Here is an 8,661-nt window from a genome sequence, read left to right on the forward strand (position 1 = left end):
GCATCATTCAAGTTGCTTGACCATGTTCCAGGGCAGAGCACCCTGCTACACTGATGTCAGTCAATTCCCTTTTAAGTATCTGTCTCTTCACCCAACTAGCCTTGATATCTAAGCTTTTTATATATTTTTCATATATTTGTAGCTTTGTAGATTTCTAATACATGGCTCTAGCTCCCAGTACTTTTCCTACCCCTTTTCCCACCCCTTTTCCCCTACATTTAAGAACAATAAGCTAACCTAACAGATATTATGCTACACTCCTGAAATATTATTTAGTCTTGCATCTTTAGCCAAGGACGTCTTATTTTCTTTTACCACGTATCCTAGACATCATAAATATGGGGCTAGAAACTGGGGTGGGGCTCCAAATAAGGCAGAACCAAAAGGATGGATTACTTAACTCACTGCTCTTCTAATTGGACACTACTGTTAAATATGCTATTTTGTTAAACTTATAAAATTGTAGAAGTCCTGTATCACATGTGCATTTTTCCCTATTTGCACCTGGAGGCTTCCAATTAAAGACCCGCTTTTATATTACTTCCTATATTATTATTGTCTCAAAAGTGTGTTGTTTTGTTTCTAGATTTTGAAGACATCAGCCTGGTGTAATGAAGGAATTTCTCTCTTTCTTGTGCACCTTGTAGTTTTTCTTCTCCTTCCAGTTTTGTTTCCCTCTTGCTTTAATAAGCATGACCCAGGTTATTTGCTTCTTTGCTTTTCTTCCCTTTTGACCTGCTGAAGCGAATGTTTTTTACATCCTCATACATCCTGTGTGGTAGATGGGTTTCTTAGAGGGCAGATTTGGTAAGATGCTGATGGCAGAAAGCAGGTAGTGTCTCCCACTGCCTTTTTATATATGTATTTTGCATTTGCTTTTATTGTGAATATTTTGACTCAGCAGCTTAGTCAAAAATAATTTTTAAAATTCTGTTTTGGTTAATCAAAACATTCCCTTCAACGCTAAGTGTGTTACTGATTTGCCCCAATCGAGCTCAGAGACACTTCAGAGACCAAGTCAGAGAAGTGGGTATTTGCTTTACTCGGTGCACCGGATGTGTGGGAATTGTTTCCACCAAACACACACACCAGTACCTCCAAAGGCACAGTGTTATAGGTAAAATTCATGAATATTCATTACATTCCCCAGGATAGGAGTGTGATAGATAAGGATTGATTCTCTAAATCGCAACAGGAAAACAGGGCCCCCACGTGCCAAAGACCTCCTGCTGGCATAAGCAGAACTTAAGCATCCTGTTTACACAAGGCTTATACAAAACTTGCAAGGTTTAGGAAGAAAGGCAGGCTGCGAACGTGACTACGACCTTTCGGAAGGCAGCGGTGGACCCTCTAGCAACAGCAACAGACTACGCAGACACAGCCTTATCTCCAGCAAATGACACGTAACCCGGAAAAAGGGACTGCATAAAACCTCGGCACACACAAACCTCTGTGCGGTGTGTCTTAGGCAGAACGAAGGAGCCTGCCTAGCCCGCCCAGCGCTGCTTTGACCGGTATCCGCTTGCTTGAATAAATTACAAATTACTGAATTGGAATTGTCTCTGATTGACTTATTGAGACCCAATTTATAACAACATGGTGCCGTGACTCGGATAGGGTCCCTCACTGGAGACCCCTCACTGGGAGGCACCCCGTTGTTTCAACGGCCCTGTGGGGGTACTTCTCTGACACCCTAACCGACGAACCTAAATTCGGATACTGGTCAAAGGAAAACCCCATAATCTTTGTGCACGAAGCTCCGGACGAAGACGCAGGACGCGTGAGTATGTGTTCAGATTAAGAGAACACAGGGTATCGGTTCGGTTGGGGTAGTTATCCCAGAGTGTGGTGTGTGAGACGCCAAATGCTTGGCGAAGTGAATGTGGACTCCTTTGTAGTGCGGTTCCCACATCCCACAAGGGACTGGGCCACGACCGGGAGGACGCGAGTGTGTGTGTGACTGAAGACACTCTGGAAGATGGGTCAGAGGAAAAGCAAGCCCTCTGAATCCATGGGGGGGGAGCCCCAGACAAAACTCCCGGATATCCCGCCTGATAGTCCCTTAGGGGTTTTGATTAAATATTAGGCGGATGACCCCTGTACGAGGGGTAAGAGTAAAAGTAAAATGATAAATTATTGCATGGTAGTTTGGGGAGGAAAACAGATACGGACCGACCCTTTGTGCTGACCAGTATTTGGGTCGTTTGAGAATTTTATGTGTCAAGCTTTAAATTTGTATGTAAATTCCAAACAACCTTTTAATCAGGAATAAAGTGATTATGCTGCCCTTTGGATTACTCCAATATGAGGGGCAGGACTTTTTGTGTTAAAACAAAAGATCCTAAGAAAAGGAATTCAGAGGAAATGCCCCCTCTATATGTACCTCCAGCACCAACTCCGGCACCACCTCAGAATGCACCAACAGCCCCGTTATTACCTCAAGATGACACTAATCAGTCGTCTGAGGATGAGGAGCCTGCTCAGCCTAGTAGATGCATCACACGCAGCAGGGCGCGTAATGGTCTATTATCCACTCAGAGAGGTTGGCATGGGGATGGTAAACCAACCAGGGGGAGGTCAGGCACCTGGTATAGGGTACATAGCAGTTCCCTTAAATTCAGGGGACGTAAGAGAATTTAAAAAGGAAATGGGTCACCTTCTAGAAGATCCATTGGGAGTTGCTGAGAGAATAGATCAATTCCTAGGTCCTAACATTTATACCTGGGATGAACTCCAGTCTATTTTGGGGATTCTCTTTACGGCAGAAGAAAGAAGGATGATTAGAACAGCCGGTATGAGAATTTGGGAAAATAACCATCCTCAGGGCCCGATTGGGGATGTGAAGTGGCCATTACAGCGGCCCAGTTGGAATAATCAAGACCCAAATGATCAGGCACACATGCAGGACTTGCGGACGATCATAGTCCAAGGCATTAAAAAAATCAGTCCCTAGGGGACAAAATATGACTAAGGCCTTTAATGAACAGTAAAACAAAATGACAAATTCGGCAATTACTGGGATTATTTGGCTATTGTAGACAATGGATTGAGAATTACAGCCAAAAGGTCAAATTCCTATATGAAAAATTGGCCCATGATGGACTCCTTAAATGGTCTCCAGCAGATGAGGAAAGATTTCAGGCTCTAAAAAAAAAAGAATTGGTCAATGCACCCCTGTTCAGCTTGCCTGATATCCACAAGCCGTCCCATTTATTTGTGAATACCGAAGAGGGGACTGCATTTGATATTTTAGTTCAGGACTGGGCCAGTAGTAAAAAGCCTGTGGCCTATTTATCTAAATTGTTAGACTCCCATTAGTAAGGGATGGCCTACTTGTCTCCAAGTAGTAGCTGCAGCATCACTAATGGTAGAGGAAGCCCTCAAAATAACCTTTGGAGGAGAACTGCGAGTTGTCTCCCCTCATGATATCCGGAGTATTTTACCCCAAAAGGCAGAAAAATGGATCACAGACGCCAGATTGCTTAAATACGAAGGAATTCTAGTTGCGTCTCCTAAATTAACTTTAGAAACCACCTCAGTACAAAATCCGGCCCAATTTTTGTATGGGGTACCCGACGGCAATGTGCTATTACATGATTGCCTCCAAACCATAGAAGAACAAACAAAGTTTAGGCCTGACCTAGAAGATGAAGAATTAGAAGACGGCATTAAATTATTTGTGGATGGGTCCTCACGGGTAGTAGAGGGTAAACGTAAGTCCGGCTATGCCATCATTGACGGACAAACTATGGAAGTACTCCAATCAGGTCCCTTAAACCCAAGTTGGTCAGCTCAGGCATGTGAACTTTATGCGGTATTACGAGCCTTACAAATAATTAGAAAAGACATAAGGACCATCTACACTGACTCCAAATATGCATTTGGAGTGGTACATACATTTGGAAAAATTTGGGAAGAAAGGGTCCTAATAACCTCCCAGGGTAAGGGACTAGTGCATGAGAGGCTCATTAAAGAAATCTTAAAGGCACTCTGACAACCAACTAAATTGGCTGTTGTACATGTTAAAGGGCACCAAAAAGGGTTAAGTTTAACTACAAGAAGCAATAACCTAGCAGATGAGGAAGCAAAACGAGCTGCTTTGCTTTCTCTCCACGAGAAACACCCACGCGAGCTTTGTGCAACATGTAAAGATGATTTAGAGAAATTCCCCTGCTTTGCTTGCTGGAAAGATTTTGGGTGCGATGGTCTGGTTTGCACATGCGATAATCCCCATAAGGAATGGTGTTATGTACATGAAGAAGAGGGTCAAACCTAGAGACCTCAGTTGTTATGCTTTTCTACGCTAGAGGAGCAAAAGCTTAGACAAACAGGGGTGACACAGAATTCAGAAAAGAAGTGGGTCCTTGCAGATGGGAGGGAAGTACTACCAAAAGCTATGGCTCTGCGGGTTTTGCGGAGATTACGTGAAAAGACTCATTGGGGAATACAAGCCTTAGTAGATCACTTTGCTAATAAATATATGTGCATAAAGATATATAATCTGGCCAAACAAGTAACCATGGGATGTGTAACCTGCCAGAAAGTAAATAAACAGCAACTAAGAGAACGATTGCCTGGGAGACGGGAATTGGCACATAGACCGTTCTCACATGTTCAAATAGACTTCACAGAATTACCTGCAGTAGGAAGACACAAATATCTACTAGTAATGGTAGACCACTTAACCCATTTTGTGGAAGCCGTTTAAACAACACGAGCTACTGCACAAACAGTTGCCAAGGTATTGTTAGAACAAATTATTCCACGATACGGTCTCATTGAAACTATGGACTCAGACCAAGGAACCCATTTCGTGTCCAAGGTAGCAAAAGCTGTGGCAGACGCTCCAGGTATCAATTGGGAATATCACACCCCTTGGCATCCACAAAGTTCAGGAAAAGTAGAACGTATGAATGGGGAAATTAAGAAACAATTGACTAAATTAATGCTTGAAACAAAAATGAGTTGGGTTAAATGTTTACCGTTAGCTCTATTAAATATTAGGACACAACCCCGTACAGATATGGGACTTTCTCCCTGTGAAATGTTATATGGAATGCCCTTTGATTTAGAAATTCCTGGAGATCATCCCGCTGTATCAGACACTCACTTACAAACTTACATTACACACCTGGCGGGGAGACGGGACAAGCTGAGACAAAAGGGGTTAGCTGTCCAAAGACCACCTCTCTGGATGCCGATACATGCATATCAGCCTGGAGATGAAGTTTTAATAAAATCCTGGAAAGAGGCATCTTTAACCCCTCAATGGGAAGGTCCCTATGTTGTGTTACTTACCACAGAATCCGCAGTCCGGACCACCGAAAAGGGTTGGACTCATGCCAGCCAAGTAAAGAAGTTCAACAGAGACCCCTTGTAGAAAGTCGTGGAACGCCCCGAGGAATTGAAGATAAGACTTAAGAGACTGTAATTTCTAGTGCATGAACCCTGTTACTGTACACCTGAAATATCCCATTAGAGTTTTCCCTAAGTATGATTTACCCTATCATTGCTATGCTTGGGACCATGTGGTCAAATGTAATACCCCTGATTGTAATTACTATCCCTTTGTATGTTTTGTATGCAAAGTATGTAGAGAAAAGTGGTGGACCCATTGCACCAAGGGAAGGCCTCCTATGGGGGTCTGCCCAACCTGCTATAAGGCAGAACATAAGCAAACCGAGCATTTGTTACGATTGGCTGTTAAATTGGGGAGATTACGACAGGGGACGCCGGAATGGTGGGATATTTACCTCCATGGGATTTGCCCTGAATTTTATTGTTACCACTCCAATGAACCTAGGCCGATGGTGGCAGAAATCATTGGAGGAGACTGTAGAAAAAAAAAAATGTGGCTCACTTACCCTGCCATGGTCCAGTGGTTAAACATAAAAACTAGGACAGTTATAAAAACAGATCATTTACCCCGGAGGCCCCCCGAGGAATATCCTTGCTGCGAGAAGTTGGTGACCCCCATGGCTCGCGGCAACCGAGTCGACGGGCGAGGCAGAGGGATCGAACCTGGGAGAGTAAAGACAGTCCGTGGGACTATGAAAAGATCTGGACTGAGCTGCCCCAAGTCTTGGAAAGACTTTAAAAGGGTTCAAGAGCCCAAGCAGCAAAGTGGGTATCAAATACAGGTAAGAAGTACATGTTCAGCCATGGGACCATCACTTACACGATGTATATATATATGTAGCTTAATTTTGTTAAAATGTATCATGAGTAGTGCTAGCCATCATCCTCATGAACCATTTAAATGGTCTCTGATCCGATGAGAAGATCAACACATCATACAAACACAAACTACTGTGGAAAACCCATCTTTTCAGATCCCAGTCGGGTCATTAGGACCATACTAGTATCCGAATTGTACTACAGATTACTATATGTGCCCAAGTTCAAATCCTGGTCTTGAGTACTGTAATCAACCAACAGCTTATTATTGTGCACATTGGGAGTGTGTAACTGTAGCAAGAAGTTGGACTCCTAGGAACAGTGACAAACATATTTCCACAGGATGGTATCCTCAAGGGTGCACATCACCTACTAAGTACAATTATATTGACACTGGGAACTCAAACCATAGCAACATTGCTACCTTTAAGTGCTACTAGAGCCAGTACAGGTATAGCATCTCTTGTAAACAAAGAATTTACCGCTCTGCGGGTAGTATGCTGACCACACAGGGGTAGTGAGAGATGCTATGTCTGAACTCCGTAAAAGATTAGAAAAACGCAAAAGAGAAAGAGAAAACACCCGGAATTGGTATGAAAGCTGGTTCAATACATGCCCGTGGCTTACAACCATGTTATCTACCCTAGCGGGACCTCTGGTTGTACTAATATTGACACTTACATTTGGACCATGTATATTCAATCAACTTTTAAGTATAGTTAAAGGAAGATTGGAAGCAGCACACCTAATGCTAGCTAAGGCTAAACTAGAGATAATACCCGATCAGCAAGAATATGATATGGCCGAAGGACTGATCCTTAGCACAGAGGCCTTAAAGCGATTTAGCGAACAAAATGGTATTAAAGAAAGGGGGGATTGTGATAGATAAGGATTGATTCTCTAAATCGCAACAGGAAAACAGGGCCCCCACGGGCCAAAGACCTCCTGCTGGCATAAGCAGAACTTAAGCATCCTGTTTACACAAGGCTTATACAAAACTTGCAAGGTTTAGGAAGAAGGGCAGGCTGCGAACGTGACTACGACCTTTCGGAAGGCAGCGGCGGACCCTCTAGCAACAGCAACAGACTACGCAGACACAGCCTTATCTCCAGCAAATGACACGTAACCCGGAAAAAGGGACTGCATAAAACCTCGGCACACACAAACCTCTGTGCGGTGTGTCTTAGGCAGAGCGAAGGAGCATGCCTAGCCCGCCCAGCACTGCTTTGACCTGTATCCGCTTGCTTGAATAAATTACAAATTACTGAATTGGAATTGTCTCTGATTGACTTATTGAGACCCAATTTATAACAAGTTTAAATCATTGTTTCTGTATTATTGCCTTGTTATAAATACTAGTAAAGAACTGTTATTCCTTTTCCCATATCTTTTGCCTGAAAGCCCCTTGATTTCAAAGTTGTAATAATTCGGAGGGAAGAGGGGTCATATTCTCTATTCTAAGGGAGGTTCCCACCTTCCTTGGCAGACACTTGTCTTTTAAAACCAAGACAGTGTGGAAGGGACTTTCCCTTTGAGCATCCAGCCCAGCACTGGCAGTCAGGGTGCCAGGAGGAGCTGTGCTTTGGTGCCAATCACTTCTGAAGCAGCTCAAACTCCTTCATAAGCTGCCAGTATCTCTTTTTCAGTTGGGGTGTCACTTGGATCCTTCATATACCGAACTCCAGAACCCCAAGGGTTGTCCTCAAGTCTCCCTGGGTACTTTTTCCCAGGGGCTCCAGGAAGGTCCATCCTCCCTGGCTGCACATTTTTCACATCTTGTCCTGTTCTCACGGGCTAATTATTTCCATGGACTTGTTTGGATATGGTTCCAGATCTTCTGATGAATCTTTTCTCCTTTGGGAGTATCTCAAATATGTCATCAGGTCATAATGTACTTGTCTTATCATTCTTTGCTCTGACACACAATCCTTGTTCTCAAAACTAAGATATCAGCTAGTATATATTAATCACTGATAGAAGTAAACAAGGAAGCATTAGCTGGCACAAGACTTATTAGTCACAGATGTAGGGAGTTAACACAAGGACAAATTAAGCTGTGGTATTTTTACTAAGCACTGTATGGTAGAAAACTAAGCCTTAACCATGGATCATACACTGTGGAAGTTCAGGGTGGAGCTGCAGAGTCGGAGGGCTGCAGAGGTCTTTTGTTTTCAGTTAACATGAAACATTGAGAGAAATAAACTGGGTCGCCCTTAGCAGGGGGTGAGACAAAGAGTAAGATAAGACTGTATTTACCTTATGTGTAAGTAGTTAACAGAAGAGATTAAGAAAGAAGTCTGTTATCAGTAGCCCTTAAGAAATGCAAAACATGTAACCCTGGAAACTGAAGTCTTTGTAACAGCTGAACTATAGTTGGTAACACTATAAAAAGACGTGCTCTGTACAATAATGTGGACTTTGCATGAACCGGGCTGAGTTCCCATATCAGTCAGTGACACACTATCGTGCTAAAGTCAAAAGAAT

This window comes from Lichenostomus cassidix, chromosome W, assembly GCF_008360975.1.
Source record: "Lichenostomus cassidix isolate B80296 chromosome W, HeHo_3.0, whole genome shotgun sequence".
Classification (NCBI taxonomy): domain Eukaryota; kingdom Metazoa; phylum Chordata; class Aves; order Passeriformes; family Meliphagidae; genus Lichenostomus; species Lichenostomus cassidix.